At 49.9% G+C, this 19,563-nt stretch overlaps 1 protein-coding gene across 6 annotated transcripts in view; it reads right to left on the minus strand.

Moving 5' to 3' along the window:
• LOC119451014 (DENN domain-containing protein 2D-like) overlaps positions 1-19,563 on the minus strand; it is a 428,171-nt gene that overhangs the window by 286,734 nt on the left and 121,874 nt on the right. The window lies entirely within an intron of this gene.

Here is a 19,563-nt window from a genome sequence, read left to right on the forward strand (position 1 = left end):
ACAAGAAACTGCACATACTATACTCTGTTTCAGTTCTTCCATGCAGCAGAGCCAAGGCTACGTGACCAGTGAGTGCATATACATGCACAGCGAGAGGTAGTGTCACAGTTGTGGAGTCTCACACATGCTCTTGGGACAAAGGAACGACAACACAGTAGTACAAACAATCAAAAGGGCATTTATTGCACCTTTCATACATGCTAGCCGAATTCCTACGCATAGAACATTCACATGGGCGCACGACAAATCAAGGAAGTCCGACTCACCGCGACTGGATAGCGAGCGAATATGTTCGCCCATGCTATGACACCATCGCCTAGTCGTTCACCGTGTACGGTCATGTGAACGGTGGCGCGCTCAAACGATTCGTGTTCGTCCATACCGGTGCCCTGCTCCTAGCCACGCGAGACGGTCACGTGAAGCATGGATCGGCACACGCGCGGGACGTCCGCATCACTCACCGATCCCAACCCGAAGAGGAACAGCCTTCTCCTTTTTGTGCTCGCGTAACCCCCCCCCCCCCCCGCCGTCAGGTGGCGTTAGCAGCGCAACACTAGCACCATCTCTCGTAGTACGCTGCAACTCCATCGCCGTAAAGCTACGCGGCGAAGCCGGATTACAGCAGACAGGAGCCATGCGAGAAAAACAACATCAGGGGACGCGTGAGAGTCGCACATCCCCACACAGTTCAGAACCCGTTGGATGACTAAATGGCCTTTACAAGTGGTCTTCTCGGCAGGTGTTTCTTTCGAAACTTCTCTGCAGGTCGCAGGGCGATTCAATGCGCGATTTTGCTTCGTTTTTCTATAAACTATTCATTCAGCCTCTATGATACTGAAAATAGAGTTCTCCATTTGCAGTGATGCTACTGGTTTATGCCATTTCGGAGCAGCTTTTGGAGATACCAAAATTTCCTTTTGGCGCATGTTTATGAAAGTGATTGCAAACTATATTACATGGAGCTCTCACAGTGGGCAAGTCATGTAAAAGCAGCAAGCAGTCTTTGGTTCATAAACTAAATCGAAGCACTGAAAAATGCCACCCTTGTCATCGCATAGACTGCCATGAAGCAGTGCTGTCCTAAGTTAAGTACATCATTGGCTTAGAAAAGAATGGAAGTACCTGGATGTGCTGTGTGCAGACTTCGGAGGCATTTTGCTAGTATAAAATCTTTTAAAATGGAGTACACTGTGAAAAAGAAGGTATGTTGATGATATAACAGAACCTAAGGCAATAGGCGCACTCTCCTTCTTTGCCTGTCTAAATTGAATTGGCAATTCTATATTTTCTTTTACTTTTGCTTTGTTCTCACAATGCCGCTATCTCCAAATTATACAAGTCCTCTAAAGTTAAAGTATCCATAATTTTAATAAAACTAATGCTATCTATGCAAGTACAGTGGAACCTCGTTGATATGATTCTGCGTAATACGTTTTTAGGATGACAATTTTTTTTTTCTTTTCCTGGCCAATGTTTTTTCATGAGGTTGATACGATCACGTTTCACCTGAAATTAGATGATACGACTGCAAACTGGGTTTTCTGAAACTCAGAGCTTTATATTCGAGTGTACTAGATTAAATTACATTCCAACGACCCACTAACAATGTTTTAAGGGTCGGCGACACTAGCGAAAAAACGCGTGCTGCACGCCGGCAGCACCAAAACGCACGCCACAAAAGCTGTCGCGAAGCAGGTTTTTCATGCCGTGAGGGGATCAGTCCTCGAACGATTTAAACTGCCGCAAGCGAAGCAGACCAATGAGAGATGTCCCTTCAGTGGCGTACGCGCAGGAAAGTGGTGTCATGCGGCCCTGCCCGACTGCGATTTTCGGACTCATAGTATTGTCTGCTCGCATCAGCTTTCGCTCGCACTTGTTTTGGCTGGCTTTTCCGGCGAGATCTTCATGTGGTCCCGTAGCTGAACGAAGCGCCTGCCCTCGTCCGCCAGTTGTATCGCTCCTTGTATCAAGCTGCTCTATGGTGTTCCTTTGTTTCAGAATTCTTGGTCTCATTTTTAACTTTCTAAAGAACTTGTTTAAGGACTTTGAAAAAAAAGAAATTTCAGCAAAAAATGACTGCTATATTAAAGTTGCTCAATAAAAGACACAGTTTCGCCCGAAAGGAGAAGCATCAGTTGCAATAGCAAATTAGTAGACAGCTATACGGAGTAAGCATAGTAGTTTTATCGGCCGTACACACTTGGAAACATTCGCTTACTAACTCAATTAACAAGCACGGTGTCAGTGTGTAAAAGCAAACATGAACACATCACACTCGATGACTGCGGACACTCACTGTCGGAACTCTAGCGTGAGCAACAGCAGCAGCGAGCAAAGGCGGCTATCGGTCATGAGGTCTATTACTTCAACGGAAACTGAATGGCAAAAGCACAGCGCGCACAAAGCTATGAGCCGTCTGCAGATCACTTTCAAGATACGGCGTGCACGACCACCTGCAGCCGCGCAAAGTACAGTAAAATCTCGGTAATACAAATCTCGCGGGGTTGCGTGAAATATTCGTATCACCCAAAATTCGTATCATCAAAACACACAAAATTGAAAAAAATTTATTTAATTTTAGCAGCAAAAATTCCTAATATAGTGGAACCCCGTTGATTGTTCCTCGCTGCTGCATTTTCCCGGCTGCTACGTCGCGTTTTCGTGGTCCCGACCTATATCCTACATTGACTTCCATGTATTAAGTTCCCCTTGATACATCGCCAACCTGTTTTTCCTGTATCTTACGTTGCTTTTAAATGTGGCGGTCACGTAAATTTAGTGGTGCAGCCAGCTTGTACGCTGCAACAAGTGATCGGTGCATTGCGACCGGCACGCCGATACGGCGCGGCCTTGCGGGCGCCATTCTTGAAAGCGATCTGCAATGTTGACAAAGTGCACCTAGTGCCTGATAGCTTATTATGCGCTGTGCTTTCGACGTTTTGCTTTGACACGAGAGACAAAGGTCAATTCGCTCGCTGCTGCTTCCACGCTTCTTTACTCCAGCGTTTTGACAGCGAGTTTCCGTCTTCTTTCTGGGGTTTTAAGTGCCAGAACCAGTTCTGATTAGGAGGCACGTCGTAGTGGAAGGCTCCGTTCCCGCGGTCATCGAGCGAGATGTGTTCGTGTTCACCTGTACACGTGTGACACTGTGCTTGCTAATTTAGTTAGTAAACAAATGTTTACAAGTTGATACGGCCGATAAAGGTACTATCCTTACTTCGTACAGCTGTCTACTAATTTGCTATCGCAATCGTTGCTTCACCTTTCGGACGAAACTGCAACTTTTTTTTTTCCCCGGTCCCTTGAAAAAATGTATCAACGGGGGTTCTACTATCCATGTGCGTTTCTTCTTGCCCAAATCGTCAACGAACGCCTTCTGGAAGGCGTAAAAGTGTGAGCACGTGATCTCGCGAATGTTTTCGCACACCACTGAACACCTCAGCATGTCGAGTGCAGGCAGCATTTTGGCCGCCGTGGCTGCTGCCGTGGTCGTCGTAGCTGCAGCAGTCCTTGTCTACGTTCTCGCTAGTCAAAGCACCAGCTAGGCTGTGATGTGGTCCGGTCCGCTCGACGTGGGGACCAATGAGGATTGCGCAGCCGCGTGACGTAGCCAATTCCTTGGCGACTATGGATCCCGCCCAGATCCCGCTGTGCCAGCTTGCTAGTCAACACCACCTCTGATGTTGTCTGTGCCAGTCGCTCCGCTGGCTCAGCTGCCGCCGATGTTGCTCACGCATTCGTATGATCCGCAGCGGTGCGGCAACACGTTCGGAACAGCCAATTTTTTTCGTATTGTGAGCAATGTATTTCGGCCGGGGAATGTTACAAATTCGTATTACACCAAAATTCGTACCAGCCATGATCGTATCACTGGGGTTTTACTGTACTTATTTTCTCTCCACACGCGCTTGCTCTGCCCGCGCCATCACGGACTTTGTCGTCATCGGTGCGTCAGCACATTGGCACTGCGACAGTGCCCCCTACCGTATAGACGGAGTCTTGATTATAAGAACAGTACTGTTCTCACGATGTTGTCCTCACAAGAGTTCTATATACAGTGTTAGCAACTAATAAACAATTCAGCACAATGACTATTTACAGGCTATGTCCATGGTCGGAAGTTCCACGTGTCCGTCAGACATACCAGGCTGAGTTCTGGTGAAGGAGATGGGGGGCTGGACAAATTTCTCTGGTGGTCGTGGCTGAGAGTAGCGCTGCGGACAAGTGGTGCATAGCCTCGTGGCACGAAGTAGGCTAAAGAGGCAGACGCGCATGTTCAAGGTGACACGTGGTTGTGCAGTCAATGCTTGTGTTGCTGTGACGGGGAACACCTGCAACCTGAGATGCGTTGGAAATGCGGTCAGGTATTGTAAAGTGAGCTATGCAGTCGGTGCCGGAGATTCACGAGTGGTATTGGGTAAAATTCACGCACATCTGGTGGCATCGGCATCACTGTGACCGGAAAGCACATGGAATAGTAGCTTACCTGGTGGTTGGACATGACCGCCAAGGGGTCACAAGGGCGCACGCGCTGGAGACCACTCGAGGCGTACTCAGCCGTGCGGGAGTTGACTCAGCACGTTTGGTCGCTGTGACACGTTCATTGCAAAAGCACTGGGCATCATGTAGTTGCCGAGGTGGTGTGGAAAACTCGGTTGTCATGAATGAGTACATAATTGGACACTAGAAAAGGTGGCAAGGGTTGCGAGGGGTGGCTGATCCTCGTGACCGGCAAGCCTTGGGTCTCGCAATATCATGGGCAGCCCAGCCGCTCTGTAGATATTGGTTCTGGTCTGTTGGTTGTCGTCTTTACAAGTGTCATCAGGGTGGAGGTCATGCTTTGATGGTGAGTCGACCAAATGGCAGGACAGGCACGGTGAATTGCGGGTGGCCACTGCTGCCGTGCCGCTCGCACCAGTGTACAGCGAGTAAGTCTAGAGGGGCCAAAGCCACGTATGGTAGGGCCCGAACCTGGAAAGGGCTTGGCTTTTGTTGATGCAAGCTCTGGGCGCTGAAGCGGAACACCTTGAAAGTCAGCTGTAATGGTGATGGGCCAAGTGTGAGCCGTGTCGCCCTGGTGAAACGTGGTAGACTGTGGCAGCTCAGGAGACTCGGGAGGTGCGGGGTGAGTAAGGACGGCACCTGAGTGCAGTCTTGGCTGAAGCATTTCTGAAGGCTCGGCCGTGCAGAGACTGCGAGTTTTACAAAACTCACGTGGAGAATCACAGGCTTGTGTGAAACACGGTAGAAGTGACGGACCATGAGGACCATGACCATGCCCTTAGGGTAGTACTGAATGGAGCTGGCGCTGTGGTGGATGAAAGCGAGAATGTGTCGCGGCACTGCCAGCTCTGAGAGGGGGTCCGCAGCACGTGGCAAGCCTGTGGCCCTGAAAGCGGGACATCAGGTCACAGGACAGGCATAGCTACCGTTATTTGCTACTTGTCCTGCTGCAAAGTGATGCTATGGAGGTAGAAACACGCCTCCTGTTTGTAAAGTCAGATGGTAGGGCTTCCAGACCAGAACTCAAGAAATTGCGGTGGTTCCAGGATGCAGTGCATGGAAGTTTCTTCAGGTCGGAGTGCCATAATGAAAGATGGGGCCAGGGTCTCGACTGACTCGGTGCTTGCTGGGTGCCTCATGGAATCTTCTGAAACGCGTTGTTCCCTGGTCTGGATCACGGCTGTGGCGGTGCGAGAAAAAGATGCTGACACGTTGAAATGCAAGAACTACTTATTTTCTATCCTCACGGGCTCCATCCGCTCAAGCCTTCACTGACTTTGTCGTCGTCGGTGTGTCGGCACATCACTGCGACAATGTAAATGATGCCACCTTTTAAATAAGCCAGTTTCTTATGGGATAGTGGCAGGGAAGCAGTGCTAATGCACCTGTCTGCCAAGTGCTGAATATGAACAGCTTCTATTATCGCACGCATTGTCCGGCTATGCCCATGCATTGGTCAAACAAAGGTGGGCACCCGCATTCTTTACAATGGCACACCAGCTACCCACTGGCAAATTTCTTTACATTTTTGTTATGCTCACGTAGCCGTTCATTCAGGCATCGTCCTGTTTGTCCTACGTAGAATTTACCACATGACAGGGGTACGTGATAGATGACACACTCCGCACAATCGACAAACTCAGTTTTGTGCTTTCTCTCAATGCACTGTTGTTTGGCAGCAGCATTTGGATTAGTCATCCTGCTTAGCCTTGCTAGGATTCTTAGAAGTGTTGCAGCTATGAGCCATTGCTTCCATATCTTTCCAAACTGGTCAAGCGGGCAATCACAAGCCTGTGTTTTCAAAATGCAAATCTTGCCACCATTTGATTGAAAATGGCCTCAGTCTCTCAGGCTGGGTACCGCAACCAGCTGTTGGCTTCTGTGGCAGAGCGAACTTGAAGATACTACGTTCCAGAAGCAAGGCGCTCCCAAATTCAACTGAGCAGAAAAAAGTTGCTGTGGTCCCATGTATACATAAGCTATTGCACAACCTGAAAAACATTGCCCAATTATCGAATGTGCAAGTGGTAGTTTCCACAGGAGTCCAGCAGGAACGAGGGACATGAAGGGGCCTGCTCTGATACCATGCCAAAACAGAGTAGCGCGCCAGTTATGTGGAGATGGGTTTGCATGAGGCTTAACCTAGGAGCACCGGTCAGGAAAGGACATGACACTCCTCCACTTCACAACGCACAAAGGCAGGGTTCATCGACTCTCCGACACAGCACAAAGAAGGCTCCGGAGTCAGATATAAGATTGCCAACAAACACAGGTTTGTTAAACCAAAATACAACACAGTGCGACAGTCATGGCACATTCAGGGCTAACCGGATAGCAGTAGGCCAAACACGAGAATGAGAAGTCTCGGAGCCAATGGTCTCACATAACCAACCCGTTGTGGGCCTGTGAGCATCTGCAGTGGCGATGAAGCGCTCAGAGGAAGAGCGCTCAGGTGGAGAGGGCGCCTGGGGGCTGCCACTCAAGAAGTCAATCAGGGTGTGCCCCGTGACGTATGCTCACGCATTGACTCAAGGCCGGGAGGGGGCAGCACAGTTGGCACGGGAAATTAGCTCCGGCACGCTAGCAGTGCCCGCCATGTTGCCACTGGGGCAGTGGTTCCCGAAGATCGAGCTGGGGGACGAGGCACAGGAAGGCATCTCGATCCCCACAACTGGTATATTTAAGTCAATCAGGGTGTCAATCAGGCATCGCGAACAAACACCACTTCTGACTGGCAGAACTACAAAAGCATATCTATACTAGCAGAAAAAAGTATTCTTGAAGCCAAAAATCAGTACTTTAATATCACGCTTCCTAACTTGTTAAAAACCAACACCAAGAAATTTTGGGAAGTCGTAAATCCAAAAAATAAACACTCGATACCAACCCTTCTGGGAGAAGACGGAAGTGCTCTACCAGTAGCCGAGTGTGCCGAGGAATTCAACAAAAGTTTTGCCACAGTTTTCACAGATGAACTGCCTCTTGACAGTTCACTTCAGCTATCACAACCACATGTAGCGTTTCCTTTTACACCCATCGTAGTTACAGCACATGGCGTTTCTCTTGCAATAGAACGCCTCCCGCTTAAAACAAGTCCTGGTCCCGACGGCATCCAGCGCCAAACTTCTAAAGTTAACCAGTCAGCATTCAGCACCCTTGCTTTCATTAATATTTCAGCAATCCATCGACACAGGATGTGTACCGGATGATTGGAAGTCAGCATTTATAATACCTATATTTAAATCCGGCGACAGTTCCCTTCCTAGCAACTACAGGCCCATCTCTTTAACCTCAATTAGCTGTAAGTTATTGGAACATATAATACACAAGCACATTATAACATATCCAAACGAAAGCAACCTACTCCTTATCAATCAGCACGGCTTTCGGAAAAATCTTTCCTGCCAAACGCAACTATTTGAATTAATAACTGATCTTCACCATTCACTACACTCATCGCTATACGTCGATGCAGTCTTTGTCGATTTTTCAAAAGCATTTGATCGCGTCCCCCATAACCGTCTGATCTTAAAAATCCGTAACCTTAAACTTGATCACAAAACAACGCAATAGATCGAACAGTTTTTAACAAACCGTCATCAGTCGTCAAATTTAAAAACCATACCTCGAACCCCGCACGCGTCATATTAGGGGTACCACAGGGGTCAGTGTTGGGCCCACTTTTATTTTTAATTTATATTAATGATATAGCAACTAACATAAATGCAACGATTCGACTATTCGCAGACGACTGCGTAATTTATAAGGAAATAGCAAGCTTTACCGACATTACTCACCTGCAGTCTGCCCTTAATAAACTATCAGAATGGTGCTCTGTTTGGCAGATGCAAATCAACATAGACAAAACAAAACATCTAAAGTTTAGCCCGGCATTGAAAACGCAGGTCAATACTTACGCAATTAACAATATACCTATTGCTTCAGTCTCTACATTTAAATACCTAGGAATAAAATTTAATTCTAGTTTAACATGGAATGATCATATAGAATACATAACTTCTAAATCATTAAAGAAACTTGGCCTACTCAAGTGGCGCCTTCACCTCGCTACACGTGACACTAGACTATTAGCATATAACTCGCTCATTCGGCCTTCGTTAGAATACGCTTCCATCATTTGGCATCCCTATCATGTCACCTGGACTAACCATCTCGAAGCGGTCCAAAACAAAGCCGCACGGTTCATCCTGTCATCTTACTCGCAATTCCAAAGCGTCACCAAACTGAAAGACTCCCTCAAAATGCCATCACTCGCCATGCGCAGAACATATGCCCGATTAGCATTTTTTCACACTATATTCCATAGCAACACGTCATTTTCCCACTCACATATTTCTCCAGCGCATCACATATCGTCTAGATTAGACCACACATACAAAGTCAAACCAATTTTCGCTCATACTGAAAAATACCGGAACTCACCTCTAGCACTATCAATAGATCGATGGAATTCATTGCCATCTAGCATTGCCACTATCAATGATCCTCAATCTTTTCTGTCGGCGCTGCAATCCTTTCTTGAACGTCAAGGCATTTCACAATAGTTTTCTTTTTGTATACAGTAAGAGTTGGCGTTTTCATTAGAAACTGACACAAAAGTCATCCACCTGATGCTCGCATTGTTCTTTAAGTGCTGACATGATCGTACCTGAAAAGCATTTCTTTTTACACTGAACTGCCGGTATATTATACATCGTTTTTATATTTTATATTTTTACATTGTATTTCTAGGATACAATGTGGACTTGTCCTTTGTGTTAGTATTATACCTTGTTGCTTTTAGTTTCTGTTCACCATGCTATATTTGAACTTGCATTCTTGTGTCCACTGAATTGCCATTTTCACCTGCAGTGCGACTACTTTGTTATTCCCGTTTCAACACCCCCCCCCCCCCCCCCCCCCCTATGTAATACCCTTCTGGGCCTTTAGGGTATCCAAATAAAATAAAATTTAGTGAAAGATATAACTTATCTTTGGTGCATTCACTGTCCCCTAGGGTTGCCAAGACAGATGCTGCAGTCATTGGAATCACCATAGCAGTCAGGCACCGACTGACTGATAGTACCGACTAATCAAAAGCTACTGCGCATAACTGTTACAATCAGTGTGAAATGTAGACGAACGGTCGACATGGCTGCAATGCAGCCGAGCTGATAGGTGAAGACGGTGCATACTTATTAGATGCGAAGCATCTTATGCTCGGGGCTATGTCACTCCCTCCCTCCATCCATCCGCCGTGCGCACACCCGCACTGCGCATACGCATCCTCCTCCCCCTCCTCTCGTCTCCTTGTCTCATCTCCATATGCATGTATGTATATATATATATATATATTATAAAGGGGATTTATTGGGGTTCGTAGTGACAGCGGGTCGTAGAATGCACCGAGCCCAGTCCTCTCGCTTGAGCTTCTGCTGCGTGCTTGATGCTGCCGATGCTGCTGACTCTGCGTCATCGTTCGCCATCTTCCTTACAAGGGCCCCGCGGAAATAAAGGAGCCATCCTGGCGACTTAGTTGTCCGGAAGGACGATAGAAAGGTGATACGGCTTGAGGCGCTGAACGTGAACGACTTCACAGTGCCGACGTCGCATGTCGGACGGCGGCGTGAGCGGCTCAACCAGGTAATTAACGGGTGATGTTCTCTCGAGAACGCGGTATGGCCTGTCGTACTTCGGAAGGAGTTTTGAAGCGAGCCCAGGCGTGTGGTGTGGCACTAACAACCAGACGAGGGCGCCCGGGAGAAAATTGGGAGTCGAGTTCCGGGCGTCGTGAACGGCTTTTTGACGGTTCTGGTCGTCTGAGGTGAATTGGCGGGCCAGCTGACGACATTCTTCGGCGTGTCTGGCTGCTTCCGAGATCGGCAGGCATTCGAATGGGTCCGGCCGGTAGGGCAGAATGGTGTCTATTGTGTGCAAAGGATGACGGCCGTAAAGAAGGTAAAAGGGTGAGAATCCGGTAGTGGCCTGAGTCGCGGTGTTGTAGGCGTAGGTGACAAACGGAAGAACTAGGTCCCAATTAGAGTGATCAGGTGAGACGTACATGGCGAGCATGTCACCAAGAGTTCGGTTAAAGCGTTCCGTGGTACCGTTAGTCTGTGGGTGATAGGCAGTGCATTTACGATGAACAATAGCGCATGCAGCAAGCAGTTGTTCGATGACTTCAGATAAGAAGGTGTGGCCTCTGTCGCTCAAAAGTTCACATGGACCTCCATGACGAAGGAGAAAACGGCGTAGTATGAAATTGGCGACCTCCTGCGCTGTAGCATTTGGTAGAGCAGCAGTCTCCGCATAACGTGTTAAGTGGTCTACCGCAACGATGAACCACCTGTTGCCGGTAGGAGTCAACGGAAGTGGCCCGTAGAGATCTATGCCCACGCGATCAAAGGGTCGGGATGGGCATTGTAAAGGCTGGAGTTCACCGGCGGAGTTGTGCGGTGGCGCTTTGCGACGTTGGCACTCATGACAAGAGCGGACGAAGTTGCGAACGAAATTGTACATTCCCCGCCAGTAATAGTGGTGTCGAAGTCTTTCGTAGGTCTTGAAGACTCCCGCGTGGCCACACTGAGAGTCGACGTGGAACGAGGAGCAAATCTCTGATCGCAAGGTTCGCGGAATGACGAGTAACCATGTGCGACCCTCTGGGGCATAGTTGCGGCGATACAGTAGCTGGTATCGAATCGCAAAATGAGGAACTTGGCGCCGAAGCGTTCGTGACGCTGGAACTTTCGACGTATCCAAGAGAAGGTCGAACAGAGATGCAGTCCAGGGATCATCACGCTATGCAGAGGCGATAGTGTCAAAGTCCAGAGATGACAATGTGCACTCGCAGGAGGAGTAGTGACTGGCCTTCGGGGGAAGCGGTGATCGGGATAGCGCGTCAGCGTCGGAGTGCTTTCGCCCGGAACGGTAAACCACGCGGATGTCATATTCTTGAATTCGCAATGCCCAGCAGGCAAGGCGGCCCGATGGCTCTTTTAGCGTCAACAGCCAACATAGTGCGTGGTGGTCGGTCACTACGTCAAAAGATCGGCCGTATAAATATGGGCGAAACTTGCCAAGCGCCCACACAATGGCCAAACACTCCTTTTCTGTTACGCTGTAATTCGCCTCCGCCTTGGTTAACGTGCGACTCGCATATGCGACGACGTATTCTGTGTGGCCAGGTTGACGTTGTGCCAACACAGCACCAAGGCCTACACCACTTGCATCAGTATGAAGTTCGGTTGGCGCTTGAGGGTCAAAATGGCGAAGAATGGGTGGTGTCGTGAGAAGACGGCGCAAGGTTGTGAAGGCGTCGTCACACTCTGGAGACCATGATGAGAGATCGCTAGAGCCACCAAGGAGCTGCGTGAGAGGTGATATAATTGACGCGAAGTTGCGAACGAATCGCCGAAAGTAAGAGCAGAGGCCAAAGAAACTGCGTAGCTCTTTGATAGTGGTAGGTTTTGGGAACGCAGTAACAGCACGTAGCTTCTCGGGATCCGGGCGTACGCCCTCCTTTGACACGACATGGCCTAAAATTGTGAGCTGAGGAACAGCAAATCGACATTTCTTCACGTTAAGTTGCAACCCAGCGTTGGTCAAGCAAGTGAGTACGTGCTGGAGGCGGAGCAGGTGCGTTGCGAAATCAGGGGCGAACACCACAATGTCGTCAAGATAGCAAAGACAAATTTTCCATTTGAGGCCACGCAGAACATTATCCACCATTCTTTCGAACGTAGCAGGTGCATTGCAAAGTCCGAAAGACGTTACGGTGAATTCATACAAGCCGTCTGGTGTAACAAAGGCAGTTTTCGGGCGATCGGCCTCTGCCATCGGAACCTGCCAGTAGCCTGACCGCAAATCCAGCGAAAAAAAGAACTCGGCTCCCTGCAAACAGTCCCGAGCATCATCGATGCGTGGTAATGGGTAGACGTCCTTCAGTGTGATCTTGTTCAACCGTCGAAAATCAACACAGATGCGGATGGAACCGTCTTTCTTCGTGACGAGTACCACGGGAGAGGCCCATGGGCTCTGTGAAGGTTGAATGACGCCCCGACAAAGCATGTCATCGACCTGTTCTGCAATGACGCGACGTTCCGTAGCAGACACGCAATATGGTTTTTGTCACAGCGGTGAGTGAGAGCCAGTATCGATGTGATGCTCGACTGTCGATGCACGGCCAAGAGATGTTTGCGCAACGTCGAAAGAACGGTGGAAGTGCTGAAGGAGTGCGAGAAGTTGAGATCGCTGCGAATGTGTCAGATCGTCGGCGATGAATGGGCTGAACACATCTGTCAATGCTGAGTCGGCTATGGAGAGGGCACTCAGTTCATGAACGGCAGTACAAGGCATTTCGTCGAGGACGGAGACAATTCGGGTTGAATCAACCGACTTGACGTAACCAAGGCATTCGCGGCGGAGCAGTGATAGCGGCGACGAAAGATGATTGTAAATGGGCATCGCGCTGACACCGGCGGCGAAGTCAAGAGCTGCAAAGGGCAAAGGAAGCGCTTTTCGGGTAACAAAGTGATGAGAGGGCATGAATAAGACCGTCCCGTCGGATATAGCACTACACGAGACCGGTACGAATGCTGAAGAGCACGGGGGAATACAGGTGTCTTCTTGCACGAGAAGTTTAGTGGCAGGATGAGCATCGACCGAGGCCAGGTCACCAAGGTGGGAAAGTTCAATCTCAGCCCGAGTGCAATTTCTGATGGCATTGTGGCGTGAGAGAAAATCCCATCCTAGAATAACGGCGTGGGAGCATGATGAAAGAACTATGAACTCAATCGTGTATAAAACGTCCTGTATGGTTACACGGGCTGTAGAAGCAGCGGTAGGGCGAATGGGTTGAGCACTTGCCGTTCAGACAGAGACGTCGTCACTTTACCAAGCAAGCGGCAAAACCTGGCATCCATAACTGAAATAGCGGCACCGGTATCGACGAGGGCGACTGTAGCGACATCTTCGACAAACACATCAATGACATTGGCAGGTAAAGGAAGAGGACTTCGGCATGTCGACACTTGCGCAGTTCTTGCCTCAGGAACTGCGTCGTCTAGTTTCCCTCTTCGTTAGAGACGGGTCGCTGACGCATAGGGGAAAGCGATCGGCGACGTGGGGAGGGTGACCGGAAGCGTTCGAAGCGAGGACGGCGATCAGTCTGGAAGCGAGGTGGTGATGGATCGAAGGGTCCGTAAGGCACATTTGGATCGGGCGGCACATAGGACGCTCGTCGATCGTCATCGAACGCCTGCGATCGGTGGCGGCAGAACCTTGCCACGTGACCGGGATACCTACATGCAAAGCATATAGGGCGATTGTCCGGCGTACGCCACGGGTTAGCGACGGCAGTGCTGGCCCAGGGAGCGGGAGGAGGAGGGCGGTGCACAGGCTGCTGGAAACGTGGTACGGGCGCACTGCGCGGGGCCATTGCAGCAACCGCAGCATAAGTTAACGGTGTAGCCACGGCATCCTGCTGGTGAACAGCTGGCAGCGCTTTCGTGACCTCTTCATGGATCACATTACGGAGAGGAGACGGCAAAGTGCTGGCAGACTCCGGAGTGATGGACACCAGAGACAGCTGTCGTGCGACTTCTTCGCGGACGAAATCTTTGATTTGGGCTATCAAGGAGGCTTGTTCGGGGCCGGTGGTGAGGCTGCAGAGTGACGCCGCATTAGGTGTGGGATGTCGCCTTGTCAGAGCTCGCTGCTTTCGCAATTCATCATAGCTCTGGCACAAGCTGATAACGTCGCCAACAGTGCGCGGGTCCTTGGCCAGAAGCATCTGGAACGCGTCATCATCGGTTCCCTTCATGACGTGCTTAATCTTTTCAGCTTCCGTCATGGCAGCGTTCACGCGCCTGCACAAATCGAGGACGTCTTCTATATAGCTGGTGAACGTCTCACCCGTGTCCTGTGCGCGTGTACGCAAACGCTGCTCGGCTCGGAGTATCCTGACGGCGGGTTGGTCAAATACTTCGGTAATCAACGTCTTGAACGCCGACCACGTTCGGATATCCCTCTCATGATTCCTGAACCAGAGACTGGCAACGCCCGCAAGATAGAAGGATACGTAAGCCAGCTTGTCCGAGTCATTCCATTTGTTGTGAACGCTCACCCGTTCATAAGATGACAGCCACTCTTCAACGTCGTTGTCGTCGGTTCCGCTGAAGATGGGAGGTTCCCGCTGGTGAACAGTGCCAGCACAAGGGACGGGTGGCGATGGAAGAGTCTGCTGGTCGGCGTCCGGCATGGCAAAGGGTAGCGTCCGCGAACGAAGTTCCAGGATGGTAGAGTGGAACGTTACCCCGCACCTCCACCACTTATAAAGGGGATTTATTGGGGTTCGTAGCGACAGCGGGTTGTAGGATGCACCGAGCCCAGTCCTCTCGCTCGAGCTTCTGCTGCGCGCTTGATGCTGCCGATGCTGGTGACTCTGCGTCATCGTTCGTCATCTTCCTTACAATATATATATATATATATATAGTATATGTACGCTAAGTTCCGGCTTCCAGAAGCCGGAACCGGAAGCAGACTTCCGCTTCCGATTCTGCTTCCGGTTCCAGAAGCCAGCTTCCGGCTTCCGGAGAACGCTTCCCGCGTTTCGCCTGAATGATCCCCCGGTGCTTCGCCCACTCATCATCATTCACTTCGTGGATATGCGGTGATTTTTTTTTTTACACATGTGTATGCCTTAAGGCCAGACCTGTGCATGTAGACACAGCATGCAGCTCTATGTTGGCATGTCGAATTTCAGTGAATGAACGCAATAGAAACAGCACAAAACAAATAATCGCAGCAGGGCAGGCAACCAGCTACTAAAGAGTGCCCCTGTCTATCCCTCACAATGGCAGCCAAAAACCAGTGTCGCCTGACTGTAGCACAGGGTTTTCGGCATTATGTATGTCTCCTATTGCTCAAATACACCCATCACAGTGAACTGAGGTGCTATTCTCGGCACGCATGGCAGCTGCACGGCCGCCATTATCCGCCATCTTGGCTGTCTCATTGGCTGTCCAGAGGTCACGTGTTTTGAAATTTGTGCCAGGAAACTTTTGCGTTTTCATCAGAATGACAAAACGTGACGTGGCTTTCATTCGAGGAACCCGGTTGGGTTTCCGTTGTAGCAAAGTGCTACATTTGGGTGGATGTCTCACTTTCCCTTTAATTACTTATCTCCACCTAGCGGATTTCTGCTGAACTATTACGTCATATACTTGCCTTTACTTCAAGTTGTCGACAAATTCGACTTCGCCCTGATATCTGTTAGCCGCCTGGTTAGCTCAGATGGTAGAGCGGCTGCCCCGGAAAGGCGGGGGTCCCGGGTTCGAGTTTCGGACCAGGACGAATTTTTCTTCAACTGCGAGGCTTTTTTTCGAGGAACCCGGTTGGGTTTCCATTGTAGCAAATTGCTACATTTGGGTGGATGTCTCACTTTCCCTTTAATTACTTATCTCCACCTAGCGGATTTCCGCTGAACTATTAGTGGATGTCTCCCTTTCCCTTTAATTACTTATCTCCACCTAGCGGATTTCCGCTGAACTATTATGTCATATACTTGCCTTTGCTTCGAGTTGTCGACAAATTCGACTTCGCCCTGCCATCTGCTAGCCGCCTGGTTAGCTCAGATGGTAGAGCGGCTGCCCCGGAAAGGCGGTGGTCCCGGGTTCGAGTCCCGGACCAGGACGAATTTTTCTTCAATTGCGAGGCTTTCTTTCGAGGAACCCGGTCGGGTTTCCATTGTAGCAAATTGCTACATTTGGGTGGATGTCTCACTTTCCCTTTAATTACTTATCTCCACCTAGCGGATTTCCGCTGAACTAGTACGTCATATACTTGCCTTTGCTTCGACTTGTCGACAAATTCGACTTCGCCCTGCCATCTGCTAGCCGCCTGGTTAGCTCAGATGGTAGAGCGGCTGCCTCGGAAAGGCGGTGGTCCCGGGTTCGAGTCCCGGACCAGGACGAATTTTTCTTCAACTGCAAGGCTTTCTTTCGAGGAACCCGGTTGGGTTTCCATTGTAGCAAATTGCTACATTTGGGTGGATGTCTCACTTTCCCTTTAATTACTTATCTCCACCTAGCGGATTTCCGCTGAACTAGTATGTCCGAACCTTCGGACGGTAGTATTCCCTCGAGCGAAATAATGCTGCAGAATGCGCTGCAAGTCATGCAGAGCTTAGCCGGCGCCCTGCAGAACACAATGCAGGCCCCGCCGCAGAGCGAGCGACTACGAATTAAGGTAGACATGCCTACCTATAGTGGGTACCACGATCGCACTAGTGCAAACGAGTACCTTGACCGTCTGCAGTATTATCAGCAAGCAGCAGGGCTTTCAGACGCCGAACTTCTCGCGCGCGTGGTCCCTGCTTCACTGACTGAGCAGGCTAAAAAAAAAAGCGTTGGTTCCGACCGGCCGGACACAGAGCCCGCACGGTAGAAGAGTTCCGCGCGAACTTCCGCGAGGAATTTCTTCCGGCCAACCACGAGTGGCGTTTGAGGAGAGAGTTGGAGTTGCGTACCCAGCATTCGGATACGGTGTCTAGAAGGGGGAGGTGAGAGCAACGGCGGCGGCGGAGTGTTGCAAGCAATCATGACAGCAGCAGCGGCGCTGCAGTCGACAGCAAGATCGCTCCCCGGGCGCGGAAGCACGGCGGTTGGTGCCGCGGGTTTCGAAGCGGGCATTTCCGTTCGCAATTAGCGGTCGCATATTTGACATAACTAGCGTTAAGCTAATGCATATCGTGCCTTGTTAATAGAGGAGACAATAAATGAATAGCAGCTATCCTCTGATGAGCGGTTAAGTGTTAAAATGCATTAGATTCGGGCACGTCACGACCGGCACAAATATTTTTCGCTTATCTCGGTCGCACACGTTCTACGTGCTTTCCCGAATCGTCGGGAGTGAAAAAAAGAATCATTTCAGCTAATGCGAAGAAGATTATGCTAGTGGTGTGGGTAAAAAAAGCTGCACCGATTTCTAGGCTCGCAGTGAAGAGCTCCTTAGGTCATATTACTGCGACGCACTGCATCTGGCTCGTCAAATTGGTTAATACCAATATATGATGCTTTAGAAATCATTCCACATAGGAGTTAAGTAAACAACCTTAATTTAGTCAACAATGCGATGAACTAGAACGGTGGGGACCATGAAGAACACCCAAAAGGATGACAGACAGCACATGATTATATGATCCAAAATACAGGGCGTCCCAACTATGATGCAACAAGATTTAAAGATATGCAAATGCCCCGTAGCTGTACAGAACCAAGGCAATGTTGTTTGCCGTCGCTTGTAGATACACAGAATATTTTTGCATTCCCCCTAATTACATAATTAGTCTTCATTAATTAATCAACTTCTCAAATATTATAATTAGATGAAAAGTGTTAATGTGAAAATTGTAGAGAAACTTGAAAAACTACCGATACAGCTTTCTGTAGCTCAATACGTGCTACATAAAAGTGTTTTTCCAAGCGTGAAAGAAGCCCGCGAACACACGCAAAATTGCCACACGACTCAATGGCCGCTCGAGGCACTTTGCGTGCATTCGCTGGCTTCTTTCACGCTCGGAAAAACACCTATGTACCACGTATTGAGCAAATAAAAGTTGTATCGGTAGTTTATTAAGTTGTTCTACAATTTTCACATTGACACTTTTCATCTCATTGTAATATTGGAGACGTTGATTAATTAAGACTAATTATGTAATTAAGCGGAATGCAAAAAATTTGCATTCACCCTGCAAGTTGAATCACCCTAGTAGATGATTCAACTGGGGTTCGAAGTGCAGCTCGCAGATCTTCCAAGTCCTGTTAAGGCCTTATATGCACGGGGCCCGGGCCGCTGCCACGCTTGAAGTGCCTCATCGTCATCAGGCACCGAGAAAATGGATGTTTTTTTTTCTTCTGCTTTTCTAGCAGAAACATAGCCTGTTATGCAGCCCGGCGCAAAACAGTGCGTCTGTCATTTCATGCGACTTGCCATGGCTTCTTACGGCATGGCAACGTGTAAAACTATTGTCACCATAAGGAGGTACAACTGCACAGCGTGAATGCAAACAGAAATGAGCCGTCGAGCTAAAAGAACCGAACAGAACCATGCAAACCGAGCGCACTCGCTAGCTCCGGCAGCAGCCAAACTACAGCGGAGGCATCTTAGTGTCGACGCGCGCGCCACCACTCGGCATCATGCATCACTGCAACACGCGCCGCGCTCTCCGACAGCTGCGTTGCTCCCACCTCCCCCTTCTAGCCACCATAATCCGGACGAGTCCCTGCTGGAGTATGTTCGAGCGATGGATGAACTTCATCGTCTCGCGAGCTCTCTCGCCACCGACGCCGAGAAAGTCGAGCGCGTCACACGGCAAGCGCACCCGACTTTCACAGGCCTACTTCAGGGGATGTAGGTTCAGAGACCTAGACGAGCTCGCCTCTGAAGCAAAGCGCATCCAAGGGGACATCCTCGCGGAGCGAGCATACCGTCCGCCTCCACACGCCCCGCTGTCGCTCGAGCCTCGCTGCGCGTGGAACGGCGGCGGGGTCGCTTCACATTCCCCGAGGGTCGACGCGTCGGCATCGTTCGCCGACGAGCAGGTCCAGCGTGGTTGGGAATTATCAGACCGCGTCTTGGACCCGTATGCCTACGCGCTGAAAACAGCACAGCCGACCGCCGAGCGTGGAAGCTACGGCCCGCCGGATCGGAGCGACGGGTGCCCACGCCACCGAGGCTTCGGTGGCCATTGCTACCAGTGCGGCGGACTGGGGCACATCGCCCGTGACTGCGCAAGTACGCCGGGCCGAGGTCGAGCACGTGGTTCGGGAAACGGGCAAGGCCGCCGGTGATCCACCTTGGGTCCCGGGCGGCGATCTCGAACACAACCAGTGATTTCGATTTATTAGCGCCTTTGGCTTGTCGCGTAGGAGATGTCGCGGACTCGCAGGCGCCGTTCATCAAGCTAACGATAGCCCGAAAGAAGTTTGCCGCATTATTGGATACTGGGGCAAGCGCTTCTTTATTTGGTGACGAGGTGTTGCATCATCTCCGCGAGAACAA

Source organism: Dermacentor silvarum, chromosome 4 (assembly GCF_013339745.2).
Source record: "Dermacentor silvarum isolate Dsil-2018 chromosome 4, BIME_Dsil_1.4, whole genome shotgun sequence".
Classification (NCBI taxonomy): Eukaryota; Metazoa; Arthropoda; class Arachnida; order Ixodida; family Ixodidae; genus Dermacentor; species Dermacentor silvarum.